Source organism: Tinamus guttatus, unplaced genomic scaffold, assembly GCF_059628265.1.
Source record: "Tinamus guttatus ecotype Peru unplaced genomic scaffold, ASM5962826v1 Tinamus_guttatus_pri_ptg000208l, whole genome shotgun sequence".
Lineage (NCBI taxonomy): Eukaryota > Metazoa > Chordata > Aves > Tinamiformes > Tinamidae > Tinamus > Tinamus guttatus.
Window position 1 is genome coordinate 3,906,367 of NW_028288742.1, and position 19,476 is coordinate 3,925,842.

Sequence of the window (19,476 nt, forward strand, 5' to 3'; positions counted from 1 at the left end):
CAGCTCTGGAAGATAACTCAAATGCATTTACATTGGATCTTTGTCCTTCTAGCATTTGCCCTTCCTGAAGAACGCACAGGAATGGCATGCTTTAAAATAAAAGATATTGGGGTACTTTTGGAATTCATATATATATATTTTAATTTGTTCTTTATATTTAATACTCAGACGCTCTCAGCAGATACATGTTCAATGCTCTATACCTTACTACACCCTAGCTTTACCTGTTATTCTTTCATCTCTGCCTTTTTTTTTTTTTTTTGCTGATTTTACTGTTCAAGGTACCACCTTGGCTTGAGCACCTGTGTTAAACTTAAAATTAAAAAGCGTTTCATTTGTTTTCACAGTGACAGTTCATTCATCTTCTGCTGCTACCTTGACCATTTCTGCAATGAAGAACAACTCTGAGCTAATGGCTGTGTAGTCATCCTCTTTGCCCTTGCTATCGATTCATATTCTGCTGGTACTTGCAAACTCTGGCAACATGATAAAATCCATTGCAATTCTCACATCTTTTTCCAAAAAGCTAGCAATTGCAGTGGTTTATGTTGTTTACTACAGTATGTACAGGTTCATGTGGTGTTTTTTGAGGCTGACATCTTTCTGTTATAGGTCTCTTCACTGGCAATATTTTAAATTTAGTAAAATTTCTGCATTTCTAGAATTATCCACCCTCCATAAACATCAGTCTGAATTGAGGCTCTTTTTTTTAATCATCTTTGAGTTGCTTTGCAAAGAAAAGAACAGTTCTGAGTTTCCTTGTTCTTTGTCGTGTCATAGCTGTGACTTGATCTTCTTGCAGGGACTCAGTATTCCATACTGACTTATCACAACCTCTTTGATTGTTCATTTCCTCTGGCCCACTTTTTGAAAACCTGTCACTCATTATTCAAGTTTTCATGGTGTACAATAATCCTTAGAATTCAGTACTATAACTGGCCTCTTTTACTGCCTTGACTAATTACTTAAAATAACAAGGTTTTTTTGTTGTTGTTGTTTTTCTTGTTTCCACAAGTAAAGCTGCTTCCTAATTGTTCCTTCTTTTTGGCTGATAAACGTTGCTTTTGGGCTAAGGTGTGCTCTGGTTGTATTTCAGCTTTGGTGGAAGTATAAACCATTCCCTTTTCCACATGCTTTTTAGTTTGTTCTATTCCTGTGTGACATATTGGCCAACAATCATTCCCAGTCAATAACTCAGACAAAGGACTGCTCCATTCAATACCTTTAGTTCTGACAATTTTGTCCTAAGAGTAATTACTGTTCCCTTACACAGACAGTTCTCCACTCAGACTTAATCTTAGCACTGCACCAACACATGTCTTTCTGGTAGCCAGGTCACGGGTAATTTCTTAGTACCAGAACACCTAACATTCCTGTTCTGCATCTCTGTTTTTGCTGACTTTAAGAGAAAGAATACTAAAGGAAGTGGTTATGTTCACTTTGAAGTAGGTTATTAAGAATGTAGTAGGTTAAAATTAAAATTAAACTATAGAAATATTAAATGGAAAAGAGGGGATGCCAGGCAAATAAAGTACCTGAAATTTTTAGAAAAGGTGGAAAGGAATAGAGAGAAAAATAGAAAAACAGAAATCAATAATATTTCAATGTACCACACAGTGGTGTACAAATATCTGGATTAATAGGTGCAGTACGCAGGAACCTCACAGAGCTAGAAAAGGTAGAAGAAATGGCTATGCACCTAATTGTGGTTATAGACTAGCCTATACCACTTGAAACAAAATGAATGAGAATCATGGTGGTAACTGATTATCATGGGCAATAAAAGCAAATAGGAATAATTTAGGATTTCTCTCAGTACTAAGGCCACATATGAAATTTTCAGGCAGTTCACAAGAAGGGTTGAATGATTCATAAAGGATAGGACCATTGAAAGCTATCTATGTGTATGACTGAATGCAAGCTGTCTAGGAATGCTCTTAATCTGACATTAGGAAGGCCTATCAGCGAAAGTGTTACTTTGTCCTTCTCTCAACAACCAAAGTACCCATGATCAAAGTGAGATAGAATTTATCTAAAGGAGTATCAGAGCAGAACAAGGAGCTGAGCACCTCCCCCTTCACACACTTGTGGACCAGCACTGCATCACAATTTAGGTCTGAAGATGCGGGATGCTGCCACAGATTTTCCAGTTAAAAGAGAACTATCCATTTCCCCTAAGAAAATTAATGACTAACTGGCAATTTATTGTGTATGCAGTTATATTAATTTGGTGACTAAGGTACAAATGAAAATTAAAAAAAAGAAACAAAAGATAGTTTACATAAAACAGTGCTTTTACAATTCTCCCATTATTGAGTACAGATTGTTTAATAAACTTGCAGCTGTAAAATATGTAAGGTTTAATTTAGAAAATTTATTTACAACATCTCATATCTGAAGGAAGGATTCTAATAGTATGTTTTGATATAAATACTCTTTCAAATAACAGAAACAATGCATATGGAACATAGCACATAATCAACATTTAATTTGGATAAATATCTTCAAAACCGATTATTATGACAATTGTGTTTTAAAGCACATTCGTCATGATTTATAAAATAAATGGGTGTCCAATTTTCACATTGTTATTATCTTTTGCCCCCTTTTTTGTTGGTAATAGGCTCTGTTGAGTCTCTAAGTGTAGAATAAACAGACATTTTCTCTTTCCAAATGTTGAAATAACAAGTGGGATATTTTATTACCTACTCAGTTTATATATTGCAGAAATTTTGGAGAAGTTATTCATGTGTTAAAGAAATGACATAGCTCTGCTTTGTAATTCCCTAAATCAATTGCAGTTATTCCTTTTATTTTGGTTACTCTTCTGAGTAAGACCCAATCTGGTAGGATGCTAAGTCGCTGGATAATCATACAAATATAATATATGCATATGAGCCTGCAAAATTGTGATATATCTAGTTTTGGACCCCTCTATATATGGTAATAGTGTCCTTGTTTAGGCTTTAAGCCTTGAATGACCACATATCCTGTGTTTATGTACTTTGATCTGTGTGGAGGTGAATTAAAGGAATGGGAGACTTAATGCAAACAAAATATAGAACCTCCTTTTTAAGGTACTTTTTGGAGGAAATATGCAAAGAACAGTTATTTCTCTCATAGCTACTGCATACGAATTATGTGCAGGCTAAAACAGACTCTGCTCCACAGTTTCTCCAGATGTTATCTGAGAGAGTACTGCTCTTAAATATTCAAAGAAGGGACAAAGACAAAAATCTCATTATAAGAGCAATAAACAACAGATTTTTAATATAATCTGCTAGAAAGGACATATATTTGCTTTAGGTCAGTATGCAGTTTGCAAGGATTGCTTTGAAAACATCCGAGATAACACTGCAAAGACTTTTTCAACTTCACTTTGCTATTATACTACAAATAGAACAATCATTTGTAGGTTTTCTATTCTTCAAGCAAAATCTTTCATTGAGCAGTAGGCCTTACAGACATCTCCATGTTGTTTTGATTGTTTTTATTACATCAGCATCCCTTCTGGAAATTATGGAATTGAATGATTCTGAAAATCTGTAGACTTTTAATTTCAAAATAGACTCCACCACAGACAGATGGATTTAGTTTAAGATTAGTTTTCACATGTTTCAGCTACACTTACTTCTGCTAAACTCTGACTCTCAAGTGCATGATGATGTCCAGCAGCACCTTACTTTCAAAGCCCCTTGTTCAGCAAAAACAGTGCTATATTTCTCCTTTCTGTGTTCCCCTTTGTCAATAGCAAGGTCTCCTTGCATTTTCTTATGCAAGCAGCTGTCAGAAACTACCCTATCAGGCAGTTCTTTATAACCAAGTGCCTTATTAGTTTGAGTCATATGGCTTGCTTTTTTTTTTTTTTTTTTTTTTTTTTTTAATGTGACTAGGACATGGGCATAAATTGGCAACACTTTTAAAAGTGACTTTGGAAGCTAGTAGATACTCCTTCTCAACTATATTAAGATTTTGTGACCAGAAAGTGAACTACTCTGTATAAAGCTATGGGTGCAGTTGTTTACAAATGGTATACTAGCCTAAAGTTAGAATAGCTCCCTAAAGGATATCAGAAAACATAATGTTTGTTCTCTCAACATATTGGATTCATTAAAGTTGCTTCTATTTATATGCCCTAAAACATGAAAACATCTACTATTGAATAACTTCAGTCCTGAAGATTTTGAAACGCAGAGAAAGTGCTGGACTTGTGGAAAGAATGAAAGCAATGTTGGGAGTGGGTAAAAAGGCATGTTAACATGTTCCAGTTCCAACCCCCATGGAAACCAAAGACTTTTCTAACCTGTTTTTATTTTTCACAAAGAGGTAGAGGAAAGGAAAATTGGAAAACAGATGAAAAAAAAAAAAACCCTTCTAAAACACAGAATAGTCTAGACCCTTGAGATATTCAGGAAATACATCCAATTATCCTAGGATACCGTAGAACTAAGAAAAAAAAGTACTAGCTTTTACCAGTCTGGGTGGTCAGTTCTCCCTTATTACTCCTGATAAATTAAACTTACTCTGTCCTAATTTTCTTTTCCCTCAGTTATTTAGAGAGCAAGGGTACTTTGCTGCATAAACAACAGCGGTAGGCTCTTGTGCAGAAATCTGGAAAAGAGGCACTACTTTGCTGGGAATCTGCTAATAGTGACCAGTTCATTGCTATCCCATGCTCCTGTTATCTCATGATGTAGCATATCTCTTAGGAAAAAGGGTGACAAGCTGTCACAAGGCCAAGGTAAACATGCTGGCTACAGCTGTAAAAGAACTCTGGCACTCTAGAAATTCTGCCCCTAGCCGTTCTCATATTCATCTTCGCATGTAAGACTTTTGTGTCAAGTATTCTGTACTGAGGTGAACACTTAGCATAATGGTACCCAAACTGCATAGCACATTTTTTACTTCATTTTATTATATGGGTAATGGCAAAATTGCATTAGGGCTTACCAATTCCCTTTTGTTCCATTTGTATCCGCTTACATCAGTTTGTAAGATGATCAGATCCGCTTGTATCAGTTTAATCTATCCACAACTTTCCCAGTTATTTTCCTGTTGGGAAGCACATCTTTGAAGCAGTGGTGTCCTCATTGATTCATCTTGTCTGACTACCCGAATTAAGAATTTTCTTAAAGCACAGTAATATGCAAAACAATGTAACACATAAGTCAACTACTGTCATTGACTTAATCAATAGGCTGACATGCTTTTCTACTTTGCAAAGATGAAGATTCGACTCATGAAAAAGACAAATCAGACACGTCATATGCAAAATGTCATCTGCAAAATCGGTGCTAGAAGATGTGGTTCTTTCCAATGCAGAAACAATAAAAGGCATTTAACCCTTTTCCAAAATAAATAGAAAAAAAGGAAAAGAAAATACACATGGGCACTAAGTCTAGCTTGATGATCACTGACCACTCCTGCAGCAGTAAACTAGAGATGGAAGGAAGTAATGAGTGGAAAGAACTCCAGAAAGCTTAAGAAATACAAAAGATTTGGCAAAACATGTAGTCAGCAAAAGCAGAAAACCCAGGAATAAATAAATGACATGAGGAAAACAGAGTTAAGAGTCATGTAAAGCATCATGGAATTCAGTGAAGTTAAATAGTCCTTGATAATAAAGAGGACAGCAGTGAGTGGTTAAGGGAAAAATTGACTGAAATCTCCGCAAAAGGCTGGATGGGAATTTGAATTTACGGTACCACCATACCATGATACAACTACAGACTGATCACTGTAAGTAAAATGCAGTGTGTGTCTCGGAGGGTACTTGCAAAATGAAAGGTATGAATGCATTTTCAAATTAAAAAAAAAAAAAAAAAGGGAAACATTTATTTATTTATTTATTTATTTATTTATAGGCAAAGAAACTTGTGTAAGCAGTGTAATGTGGAATGCCATCAAGAAAGCATCTCCAACTGAAATGGCTAAATCGCCCAGTAGTTCATTGCCTGGACATATAAAAAGTTTCTGCCTAACCACAAGATAAGTTTCAGGATCTGGGCACCTGCTGGGTGTGTGTCCTGGCATCAAAGCTGAGGCAGCTGCTGCTGTCCTCACCAAATGTTAAAATATTAAAATCTTGCAGCACAAAACCAAATGTTCTCATTCTAAGCTATGATGGAACAAGTCCCAAAGCCAACTGGAACAGAAATATCCTGATGGCGGTTAGGAAGCCAGTCAAACTGAGATATGATCAGCCCTTGCTGTAAGCTCAGTTTGAAAGCCATGATGCTTACGATGTCAAAGAAAAATATTTTCAAACCTAGCTAATGTCTCTTCTATCTGGTGATGGCTTATGACAAATAAAATTGGACAAAGAAAATGCTTACATGACAGCGTCTGGACTCTGCTTGGGAGAGGGATTAGGACTCAGCATGCGGTTCAGAACACAGTGGTTTTTTTGTTTTAGAAGAGTATGAGTGATATATGAGTGATAACAACATCAAATGCTTAAAAGACTTTCTACAATATAGGTTTCTGTATTTCTCACTTAATTTTAACATTTTAATAGATATTGTTGTTTGGCCAGGAAACCTATTATATGTCATTTGTGAAGGTGCTATAGAAACACGTAAGAGATAGAGACATTATGATTTGAAGGGACATTTATCATGATTCTGCCATGCCTCCTTCATAACACAAGGTACAAAATTTCACCCAGAGATTCTGCGTCAAACTTAAAAATTGTAGAACCCAGTATCTGGATAGCACATGTTTTTAGGCAGATCCTGATCTGAAGACATGGAGTTATGCAGAATTGCCTTTTCCTGGACATAGCACAAGCTACAATTGAGTGACAAGCAGGGAAAGGGCAAGGGTAGAGAGAGGGGAAAAGTATGGGGCAAGTAATAAACTCCTGCTGTTAGAGAGCAAATATGTGGATAGTACGAAGGATCATAATCTTGAAGTTATTTTCCTCCCTAATAAATAAATGCTGCAGTACAAAACTGGGCAAATATGTGTGCTAAAAATGTATCCAGAGAAGCAGGATGATGCTGAATGCTACAGCAAGAATTAACCAGAAGCAATAGGTTGAAATTAAACTGGTAAGTGAAAGAAGATCGTGAACTTCAGAAGCTGTGGAAATCTGTTGCTTTGGACCCTTAAAATTGGACTGCATGATACCTAATAACCACTGCTGGAAGGGCTAAGAACTTGCACTAAGTGACCTATTAAATCTTTACTCTATGAATCTCTGCTATAGTTATAGGTGATTGCCCTGTCTCAGCTAGAGAGTGCTCATTTAGGGGGTGTTATTTTGGGAGCTTGTGAAATACCATACTCTCTGTCCAGAGCAGCTGACAACTAACAAATGAAGAGGCACTCTATGAATGACAATCATACTGAAACAAAGCCAGCCTTGTTAGATAGCACCCGAAAACTGTTTACCATAACCACCATATTTCAGTAATGTGCTAGGAAGAGAGGATAAGATAGGATTCTCCCTATAGGAAAGATTGCTTTCGCATCATATCCCTGTCAGTGAAGAGTAATATTCATCCAGACTGCAAAAGAATGATTCACTGTTGTATTTCAGCAGGGCGTACTTGATTTTCAAAGGTGAGGTATAACTGACAATTATAATTGGGATTTTTTTTAAGGAAAAGTTTCCATAAACCTTCAGCAGGCATGCAGTGTGCCTTGAGTATATGCAATAGGAATTTATTATATAGACCGTTAAAAGGCGAATAATTTTTGTAGCAGGAAAAGCCTATAATACTGCAAGTTGGGCAGCTAGATGTGCTATTTCTCACCTGTTGCTTGCCATCCACTTCATACACACAAAATGCTTAGGAGATTGTGGTAAAATTTGTGAATACAGGAAGTCCATCTTTAATTTAGTGCAAAGGCACATGGCATATGTTGCATTTTCCTTCTTGAAAATAACCTAAGGATTATTTTTTCATAAAAGCAATCATGTTTCATCAAGGAATTTAAACAAAATAATGATGACAGACTTGCTTGATTATCATATGAATAACCTGCCTGCAAAAGTATAAGACAGGTTCTTGGCCTGCATATCAAACACTTCAAGGCAGACTCCTGTGGACCCCAGTGAGCTTTGGATTAGACCCATTCCCATCAAGATGAAAAATTGCAACCACTGGAAGTAAAGGTTCTAGACAGATTGAAAGAGTAGATTTATGATTCTTTAAAGGGCATATCTGGCAGAAATTAATATGCAATATATAGCTATACACAGGCAACTTCACATACTAAATCTGCATTTATTATCTTATAAGTTTGTAAAGATAGAATTTGATAGAAACTTTCACAGTTCTTACTACTTCTTAAATTAACTACTTTCTAAAGTTAATTTGAACCTAATATTTATGTAAAAAGCTGAAGGGGTTGCTAATCACCAATAAACTTTCAGATAGATATAGGATCAAAGATGCCTTTTAATAGAGGAGAGAAAGCAATAAACATGAAGAGTATCAGCTATTAATCATCAACTAGATATTTTTGGATATTGATCTTCTGCTAGGCATAAATTTTGGTTGATTTGCAAAATGCTGTGAAAAGATAATTTAGCTACCAAGAAATTCTTTCTGAAGTACTGTAAAGCTGAATAGTATATTCAATGGTTAAATTATATATTTCCACAAAAGAGGAGTCTGAACCCAGTACATTCCATGCAATCAGTCAGCAAAGAGAGTTGAGAGGGAAGGTCAAAGTCCCACAAAATCAGAACTGATGAGATATCATATTCAAATCAAAGTTTAAGCAGTGGCCCTGAACAGAAACTAATGTCTAGGAGCATCACAATGAATATTTGCCACCAGGGGTCACAGAAGCATTTTTAAAATCAATGAAACCATGAAGCACTGAAGTTCTGGAAAATAAAGTGATTATCTATGCTACAAACAGGCCCCTTAATGAAAATCAAGGTATATTTTATATGACTTTCTTTTTAGCATTGTCCATATAAAGACAGGAGAAAAGTGAAAACATGTTTGTCCAGAAAAAAGTTTGAAACAGAAGAGAGCTGGGCAAATGGATATATTTGCACTCCTCAATCCACCAAAGGAAGCAGAAATGTAGAAATTTAAAGCAGAATCTACCATCACTGAAGCAAGTGTATTTCAGGCTGCTAAACAGACACCAGTAACTGAGTAATTCTGTAAAAAAAAAAAAAAAGAAAGAAAACAAAAGCAAACACAAAAACATATCTCTAAAATATGTATTCGACAAAATATCTGAACTAGACTAACCAGCCAAGTTTGCATAGTGAATTATCTCATTTGTTTTGTTGAATACAGCAACATCCTTTTTTTTTCCCATGTAAATAAACAGACTTCAGGATAAGATTAGCATATTCAGTGTGTGAACCTCCATATCTATGTTAGTGCAATAGTTGGTGGTGCTGGTGAAATTAGTTCTCTGCTCTTTAAAGCAGAGGTTTTGAGAAGCCCTAAAAGACCTGTGTGGAAGAGGGCAGTGGGAGGGCTGTGTGCGAAAGGATTCTCCTTCACCTCTGCAAAGATGAATCACAGATGTAAACTTGGGTCTTAGAAAAACTCAGGGAGTGAGGCAACTGAGGTGACGTAAAAAGGATCAGAGAGAGGTGCGATCATAGCCCTACCATTTCTGTCAAGCATACGGGACAGACTGGCTGTGCCTGGGAACAGAATGCACCGTGACAGAAGGAAACACCATCCTGATATCCTGCTTGCTACCATCCTGCTGTAACAAAGCTATGTGAATAACTGAGTTTTCTGTCCATCTACTGAGCAATGCCAGGAAATTGTATCAGTCTTAACTGAATTGTTTGTGGTTAACTCTTTTTTTCTTTTATACTTTTTTTTAACCTGTTGATCAATTTCAAAATGAAAATTCACTTTCTATTTTGAAAAGTGCCAAAATACACATTTCAATTTTTCCAACTCCCCTTTCCCTTCTTCCTCAACTCTTTCTTTGGGAGAAGAAGAAAATTATGGCTTAATTTTTCATAAATCATTTCAGTATTACCCAAACTGACAGATCATTGCACAACTTGTTCAATGATGTATGAAAATTATGATCATTAACCACTTAAATAATTTTTCCAGTTGTCAGACACAATCATAATGAAAATCAACATGCAAAGTAAGCATATAATTTTGCAAATAAAAAGAAAAGATAGATACAAATTTGGGGGGTTGGCTCTTTGTTTCCTCATGTTCTGGTCTGGATCCAAGGATATTTATAATTTCTATGCTTTTTTTTTCTATTTGATAACATGGAAGACATTTTCCTCCCAAAATGAAGAACTGTTCTTGTTTCATCACCAAGCATGTGTATAGAAACAAGTATTAATTCATATATCACAGAGCTTATTTACTCCATTCCATCCTTAGATCAAACATTTTTAATCCTGTCTACATTGTTTCTCCTGATAGTATACCTTTTGCATATCTTAAAATCAAACTTCATACCCCAGTTATCTTGATCACCATGTTGTGTTGCTTGATACTTGCCCATTTGCCTTTATAACACCTTCTTTCCAGTAGATAATAAATGAAAAGGAACTAGAGCCAAGCCTGTTTCCTATCCTTCTCCTGGTGTTTTTGAGGCAGCATGCAAGAACCCCTGACAAGTAGTTTTGTAATGTAGAACGCAAACAGGTTTTTTTGGTAGACAATCTAAGATAATGCACTAACTTCAGAACCAAGGTATTAAGGACATTTGAGGTGGAAAGGAAGCAACACTTTCAGCCTTCTCCTTAATCTTTTCTTCAAATAATCTGTGAAGTAAACCAATACTTTCAGTAAATGAAGTGTGAGTATCGTATAGGACCTTGAGGATGAGCAGTGGGCCAAGCTTCAGACTCCTACAAGAAGAGAACACGAGGGAGCTTTCTGCTCACCTGGGAAAACGCTTTGGTCTTGCTGCCCTGCTTTTCTCCCTATCCATAATTAATGTATTAGGTATTGTTAGGGGTAGTTGGATATAGTTCAGTCTGCTATTGTGGAGATAGGTGCCATTACTGAGGTGCCTGTTTACAGGCCTCTTGAGCATGTGGGGGCTTTGATAGGAATAAGCATATGATCACTGTTCGCTTCCTGCTTTAGGTCTCTCAGTCTGAAGGATTAGTTGCTAACTCATCATAATGCAAAGATTGTTAGTCCTGCACATGCATAGACTGGAAAGTCCCCTGCTGGTGGTAATCATAGGAACTTGCAACATATTCTGCAACAGGAACTTGAACGCTCAAGCGTTCAATTCCGAGGCTATTATGGACCTGGTGCCATTGCTATGCCTGCTGCCTGGCCTAGCTTCTCTTCACTTTTCTGCCTTACAGCTTTTGCTAGATATCTGATGAGGAGGAAGTCGCTGCTTAGCTGTTGCCCTAAGCAGCTGTAAAATGACTGCTAGAAATCCACTTGGAAGATTAAAAGTTAGATAGAGGCAGGCTAAGATCTTACAATCACTCTTTCCTGAGATTTATTCAGCTTTTGTGAAGATAAGAGAAGAAGCTAGCAGATGAGCCAGTGAGAGCTTTACTGGGAGATGCTACATTTTGTAGTAAGAATAAAATGAAGAATATATTCTACTCTTCCTATGAAAAGTTTAAAGGCCACTTGTGAACAACGTGTACAACTTTCTGGATAAGATTTAATTGTGATTAACATGTGTTAAGTATTATAAAACTTTTATCATATTTCATATGGGCATTTTAGTGTGCTGTGTGTGGGGATTTTAACATTGTGCACATTCAAAGATTGAAATAAAGCATCTGAAGGTTCAGCGAGCACAGGAATTTTAACGAATTGTTTAATGTATTACTGAAGTGAAGGTGGGCATTTTAATGAATGGCTAAAGATGTTGGCCCATGAATGCAAAGACATTTTCAATGAATTTTTAATAAATAACAAAGATTATTCTAAATTAAATCTTGTGAACAGTAGAAAAGGTTTACATACATAACTGTGAACAGTAAAAAGTAAAAAAAACACATGTGTATGCCAGGATAATACCTTAAATGTATATTAAATGGGAAATAAATATGTAGGCTCTCTTACAGTGCCTTGTCATGGTATCCACCATGTTTTTCAGGTAGTCTCTTTGCCCTTTCATTATTCTCCCCAGCAGGTTCTGTGATAGCTTTGCCGTGTCTTTGTCCTTCTCTCTCTCTCTTTTCTTTTTTTTCCCTCTTTCCTTCCTTCCCCTTTTCCAGCTCTTTATTGCTCCATATTCTTGTAGATTTTTTTTTCTAAAGACAATGCCACAGAAAGAGGCTAATCACATCCCAGTAGCCTGCCACTCTTTTGGGAAATGAAATGCTTTAGTTGTGTCCTCTGACAATCAAAACATCATCTATTGAAAAGATACTGCTCTAATTGAGAAACTATGTAGAATCCAGAATAGTGTTCTCAGAGCTGGGAACAAGGAGAAAGGGAATCACAGACTCTGTGGAAAGTGCCAAGTGAACTGCATGGCCATGCAATCTGTGTATCAAATTAAAGCATATTCTTTGGCTTGTTTTTCTAAAAAGAAAACACTCATGGATCAACATAATGGGTGCCGCAAAATAACTAGAATTCTACAGCAACCAAAATGTCTTTCTCTGCTGGAAATGTTTGTGTTGTGTGACTTGGCTGATTTACCATATCATACTTCATGTTGGTTAAAGTCTCTGAACAACTTTTTTTTTTTTTTTTTCCCTCTTCTGTAACATACTGCTACAGGGAAAAGTGGATTTCCTTTAAGCTTAATCCACACACTGCCACCTTTTTGGCTGAGGCTCTTTTGGGGCTGTTAGACATAGGAAGAGGCAGCAAACAGAAGAACAAGCAATGGACAGGCAGCAGCAAGCAAAATTGGTGTGTAGTATAGATGACTCTAAGGAAACACAAAGAAAAGAACTTGAAAATTCATACATCTCTAGTATAGCTCCTTCATATATGCTGAGTAAAATAAAGGGAATATGCAGGTAAAAAGAGTTTGTTTCCTCTTAATTTAGAGCAATGGAGAACACTCAGTTCTCCTCTGCACTAAGCAATTGAGTTGACCTGCTTTCCTACACAGCACTTCCTTACAGGCAGCCTCTTTTTCAGGAAACAAGTGGTGGTAATTAAAAGCCAAGGAAATAAGAAGCTAGCCCTACTATGCCAGACAGTGCCTGATGGCACATTACCAAGTTGCTAATGTCTCTCCTTCTCATTAAAAAAATGGAATTTTCCTCAGAACTTATTCAAATCAAAGACTCAGAAGATCTACAACCAAACAGGGCTCTCTTTTTAAGTGCTTAATTATGACAAAATCAGTTGCCCATTTTCACTGCAATTAAAAGACTAGACAATTGTCTATAAATATGAGGCCAAATGAAATGGTCTTTTCCAACCATACTGATTCTATGATTCTATGACTATTATGTTTCTATAAGTTGACAAAGGACTCTTGATCATCCCAAAGCTCACCTGAGGATATCTCTTGCATGTAAATGTCAGATGAAAAAAAAGATGAAAAATAGTACATCCCCTGAGAACATTTAGAATTTGTTTAAAGATGTTGGAATAGAGGAGAAAATATTAAATGACGTAAACCAAGACATTATAAAGTGATCATGATCTATCTAGCAACAGTAAAATGTGTTGCTAAACTGTCACCTACTGAATCTTTAATGACAATTTCATGTTAATATTATGTTGGTCTGAAATTTTTATTCATACAATGAAATCCCAGAATTTTAGACCTATAATAAAAATTACTTCCATCAGGTTGGAGATGTTTTAATTTGATTCACATTTCTTATTCTGCCTCAACAATTACTTTTGGCCTGAGGGCCTTTACTCCTTTCTCATATTATTACAGGGGATGTAACAACATCTCTAAGAAGAGGTAAGAGAAAAGCCCTCCCTAGCTGAACCTTTCTTGGCTACCTCTCACTCCATTTGCTTTGAAGGTAACAGGAGGAGCTCTTACTATTTATGTGATCTAGAGACTTAAAGTGGGTAATTCTCACCACCTCTATGTCTCTGAGGTTGGAAGTACCTCATATTCTCACTTTCCAGCCAGAGTCTACCCTGTCAACATGACATGTAATTCCCTGTTGGCTGTGTCTTCATTCCTCTTCCATAATGCATAGAATAATGAAAAATCCTGTTCTAAGTTCTCCAAAAATACATTAATTAGTGACAGAAAATGCAAGCCCATCTGAAGAGAGAGGAAGACGTAGGTCAGGAAGCCAAAGGAAAATGATGTATATTCTCAGAGAAGTGCATATTAATAGCAACATAGCTGACAATGACTTCATATCACTAACTGCACCACAGATGTAAATAAAGGATTTCTTCAGAGATTGGGTGGAAAGGAAGACACTCTGTCAAAATAGTGTAAGTGCAGAGGTCATAGGGGCTGGCAAATTTCTATATTACCATTCAGGAGCTCCCTCCTCTATGGGAGTTGGTCCTTCTTTGTTTCACACCGTGAAAGGATTGCAGCCAGATAACTGTGAGATTTAGAATTCCACGTGATTACCTCACGTTCTCACACACGAGTGAGATGCCATTGAAACTGTCATCTGAAATCTTAGCACCAAGAAACAGTCCAATCCTTGGTACATAGGGGGCTCCATGATTAGACTTGATTGACTTAATTGTATCAGACTGACTATAGGAACTTACAGCCATAAGTCATTTCCCTTAGCCATAAATGTGCTTCCTCTTACATATAATGTCTATTGTTTGTTTTATAAACATAGGTAGATCTGACAATGAACTTTTCTTCTGGTGGAACACTTTATTTTGCTAAAAGGAAACTTTTTTGTTTTGTGCTTTTTGTGAGGCTGAGCTAGTTTTGACATAATTTTAACTGGAAATGTCTGGACATTTTGTCATCTCTAGGATGACATTCTAGTCAAAATGAGAGATTAAAGGAGTAAGTACACAGACACACCAAGAGTGACGGCACAGGCTTTGGGTGTGGGAGAGCAAGATTCAAAACTACGCTCTGCTTGATTCATACTAAAAATTTGATCTTGGATTTCCATGTCATGCAGTAATATATAAAAACTCCAGAGAATGCTAACATCTAATACAGTCCTATTCAGACCCTCTTTTGCATTTTTTTTTTTCATAAGGAATAAAGAAAATCACAGGGCTGAAGAATCTGCCTAGAGTCCAGTGGTTAAAAATTTCTAAGGATGCTGAAGACTCAGTATACAATTTATCTTGGCTAACTGTAGACGTACTACACAAATATCTACATCTGAGGTACCTGGCTAGAAACTCTTCATAGTCACCTGAAATAGCTATTTCTTGGAAGCAATATATCACTATAATGATAGTAATACAGTGATTACACTAGCTAGAGAAACTGTCTTTCACCTAGAATACTTTTTTTTTTTTTTTCCTGTGGAATATTATTCTGCTGTTTGTCTTTTTATTTCCTCTCCTCCTTTTCTCCAGAGTCTCCTTAGTCCTTTAAATCTTTTTCCAATTAGCTTTTTTTTTCATTACCGGGTAGCAGTCTTAAGGTATTTTTCCAAGTTCAGTGAGTTCATCCTTATTTTGGTCCAACCTGCAATGCAATTCACTTTCCAGATTTTTCAAGAATGCCTTCGTTGCTTCTGGCTCTTCATATTTCCTTGTGATGTTTCCTGCTGTAACAATTAATGTGGCAGGCAACAGAATGCCGTGACTCACGGGCATTTTTCTTCCTCTGTAAAAAAAGTTTCACATAAAATGTTTTTTCTTCTCTACCATTTCTCTGGTTACAGCTGTGAAATTTCTTACACTTCACCCTTTTTATATTATTGGTTGTGCATTGATTTGACTTCTCTAGTGCTCTTTTACAAATGAAAGTCACTGAGAGATTCAAAACTTTATAGTTAGAGCACTGGAGCTGCTGTGGGTTTTGGCACTAAATATCTGTGGAATCTTCCAATTTCCTAATTTGAAGAATCATCTAAATTTAGCATGGCTTATAGCATTTTTATATAAAATTATAATAGATATTCCAAGTATTTTTGCCTTTTTCTCCTGCCAAAATTTCAAAAGTTAATCCTCTAAATTTCTATGGATTCTTAATTTTATTTTTTATTGTTGCTCTTTTTATGAGGTGATTTTGCTTCACTATTACTTTATCTTCTCCCTGTGTAATTTTAAACTCAATTAACATTACTCTTGAGGTAAACCCAGTCAGACTGGTCTTTCTGTCTACCACAGAAACATTCAGAGATATCTGAATACACTGGTAAATCTACAGGGAGGATAGCACTGAATTCTTCCTAATTCACCTGAGCTGCTGTAAGGGAAAATGTTTCACCTAGTTTCTTGTCCATGCCCAGGTCTTTGTCTGACCTCCTTGAAGGTATGCTAGTGTTCAGAAATGAATAACTTCTTACTAGCTCTTGATTTATCTTTATTTTAGGCAGCAAACATACTGCAAAAAGTATTTTTACTTTACTCATTTTTAGATTATTATCAGTTTCAGACCCCTCCCTTTAGGTTGACCCTTTTATATTGCATCATTTCTTGTGATATGGGGGAGAGTGAGAGGAGAAAATGGCAGCTAAGCGCATAAGCTCTTCAAACAACACGAGTCACCCATGCACTTTAACACCTCTGAGCAGAGGAACCCATTGAAGCAGGAAGCTCAGGCTGATATAGGCTTCTTACCAAGTCACAGAGTGAGAATGAGTCAAGTGAGAACTTGGCTTCCATTTTGGGACTTATGAGAAGAGATGGCGGGGAGGTATATGTCATTTTAATCTTTCATCTCCTGTAACATCTCCTAGAATCCTGGTGGGAATCTCAGGATTAGGTATCTGTACAAAATGGGAATCTCAGTCCATTCCAGGTTGTGATGCCTCAATAACTGTTTACATCTTTAAAAGTCAAACGGCTCTTGTTATTTAGGGATATTTTTTATCTAAAACTGTAGGCACAACTATTATTTCTAACATCCAAGAAGCTTAGGCAGATTGTTTCTGCACTTTAAGACCACCAAAATAGTCATTAGGATTCTTATGCTTTGTTGAGTTTGTCCCTGCAAGGCATGAGAAGGAAAATTCCTCTCCTCACATCTTCATCTTCATCACTGCAGACTTGTAACGGTCCATATCCTGTACTGTCAACACTACACATGTGCTGGAGAGCCAAAGCCACTCTACAGCCTGTGACAGCCCTACATTTTCAGCAAGGCCAAAGACATATTACACAAAGGCATATTATACAATTGCTGCTGTGGCTAGTAGGTTGTGGTAGTTACGTATCAATGCTTCTACAAGGGTTTTTTTTTGCCTCTTCTGTTGCCCTTCAAATAGACAGGAGAAATTACAACTTTGGGAACGTACATATATATTAAGATTATAAATTTAAATATTCAGTGTTCAGAAAATTATTCTTTCACATTGCAAGCATAACTTCATAAGGTGAAACTGCAGATGCATTGCATTTTCTGTTCCAAATTTCTCCTTGATACATAAATGTATATACATTTATAAACATTTGTGCTAAGGCATGAATGCTATCCATTGTACAGGGTGTACATTCTGGTTGAATTGAAATCATTTTGAGTAGTTTATCCTTTTACATTTCTAATACCTAACATTTTAGACTCACAGGAACCAAACTAGATTTACTTTAGTGCCAGACAGTTCTGTGCTGGAATGGTATGAGCAGTGAGCATAAGGGTGGATTCTCAGATAGCCTATGAAATTGAACAATTTCTTGACAAATCATGACAAACCATTTCTGTTCACCAAAAATTTTATCTAGGCATGAATAAAGAAAATCCTAAAATTACAAAGATTCTGCCTCCTTCCTTCTTCCTCCTTTTTTTTTTTTCTTCAATTGACTGAGACTAATTAAAATTGCTGAAAAAAATGAGGGATTTAGATGTGAGCTACAGGAAGAAAGCTTTGGAAGGTACAGATATTTCATGGATTCTGTCACTGTCAAAGAATTGAATATAGTACATGATAAGAAACTTTCCAAAGCCGGTAGATCTTTATATTTGGAGACTAAAATATTGAGATTCCTCTAATAATGTAAATTTCTCTAATAATGTGAAGCAAAGAAGATACCCATTGCAAAACTATATGATACCAGAAACAAGGCCATCAGCCACAACAAACCATGAATTCAAACTAATGCAATTCTTTGGGAGTGTGGCAGTATCACATGTGATGCTCTCCTTCAAGTGAGCTGACATCTTAGTCTGCATACCATAAACAGCAGCATGCTGCAAAGAAGCCGCACATTTTGCATGCCATATAGTACAGATGTATACTCTAATGAAAAACAACAAAACTACTTCTAGTTAGAGCCTCTGACTACAACTTTATTATTATTATTATTTCTGAAAAACTCTCAACAGCATTATTAACACATCCTAGAAATTTGCCTTTTCTCCCTAGTTTACTTTGCTTGTATAGTTTGCACCTTTTCCAGTGACCACCAAAACTATCACAGCAAATTATCTCATGTTACATCTTATCCCTTCTATTTCTTGTCTAATAGTTGATGTGATACTCAGCATCTGGCGTCTGTTTAATATATGCTGGGCCACAACTGCATAGCTGCTTATCCCATTTGTGACTGTGGGATATGTACTAAAAAGCCTTTTCTTTATAGAAGAAAATCACATATGGTTTGAAACAGGAATATATATAGTCAGGTCGAACAGTAATCCAAAAGATAGTGGCCTATTAACCCAAAGAAAGTGAAGACAATTCATTCACTTATCATTTCAGCATAACATATCCAGCATATGTCATACTATGCACACTTGCAAGTGCCCAATTTATGTGTGAGTTTTCATATGTTCTTATATTATTGTTCCAAAAGAATGTACGCACAGTTTAAAACATGTTGTAGCTCTGCAACAATTTTGGGGTGACATTACTGGTCAGCGTTGGGGAAATCTATGGCTTATCTGAAGCAGGCAAGGAAATTAGATCAGGGTCTGGCTTGATCAGTCATCAGATCAGTTATTAGATCAGTCTCTTCTGGCTTCAAAATGGTGCTCAAGCTCTGCAACAGCAACCCATACAACCCTCCCTGTCACCCTTTCATCCAGTCTAGAGGAACTGGAGAAGTTAGCATTTCACTAGTGAGCAAAAAAAAGGACCTGCAGGAATCAGGAATGGACAGTTATACCTGAAACCTGAAGAACAGGATCTGAGAGGGTATTTTTTGATTTACTTATAAAAAGATTGACAGGGAAAACTTGATTTTATGTTGATGGTGTTTTTTTTTTCTTTTTTTTAACAAGTGTATCTTAAGTCAAATCCTGATGGCTTTGAAGGTGAACTGCCTTTTCAGCTACGTCAGATTTATGTTAGCATAAAGCTCTCTTGGTTTCAGGGGAGCTAATCTCAGTTTACTTACAGTGCAGTGATTCAAAGAGAGTATGGAAAAAAAAAAAAAAAAAAAAAACAGCTCCAAGTCAGTTTAATATGAATGTGGCCTGAGTGAGGGCCAAGTACAGGGGCCATTAGTGTACAGCAAAAAAGTACCTTCATCTTCAGAAATAATTGCC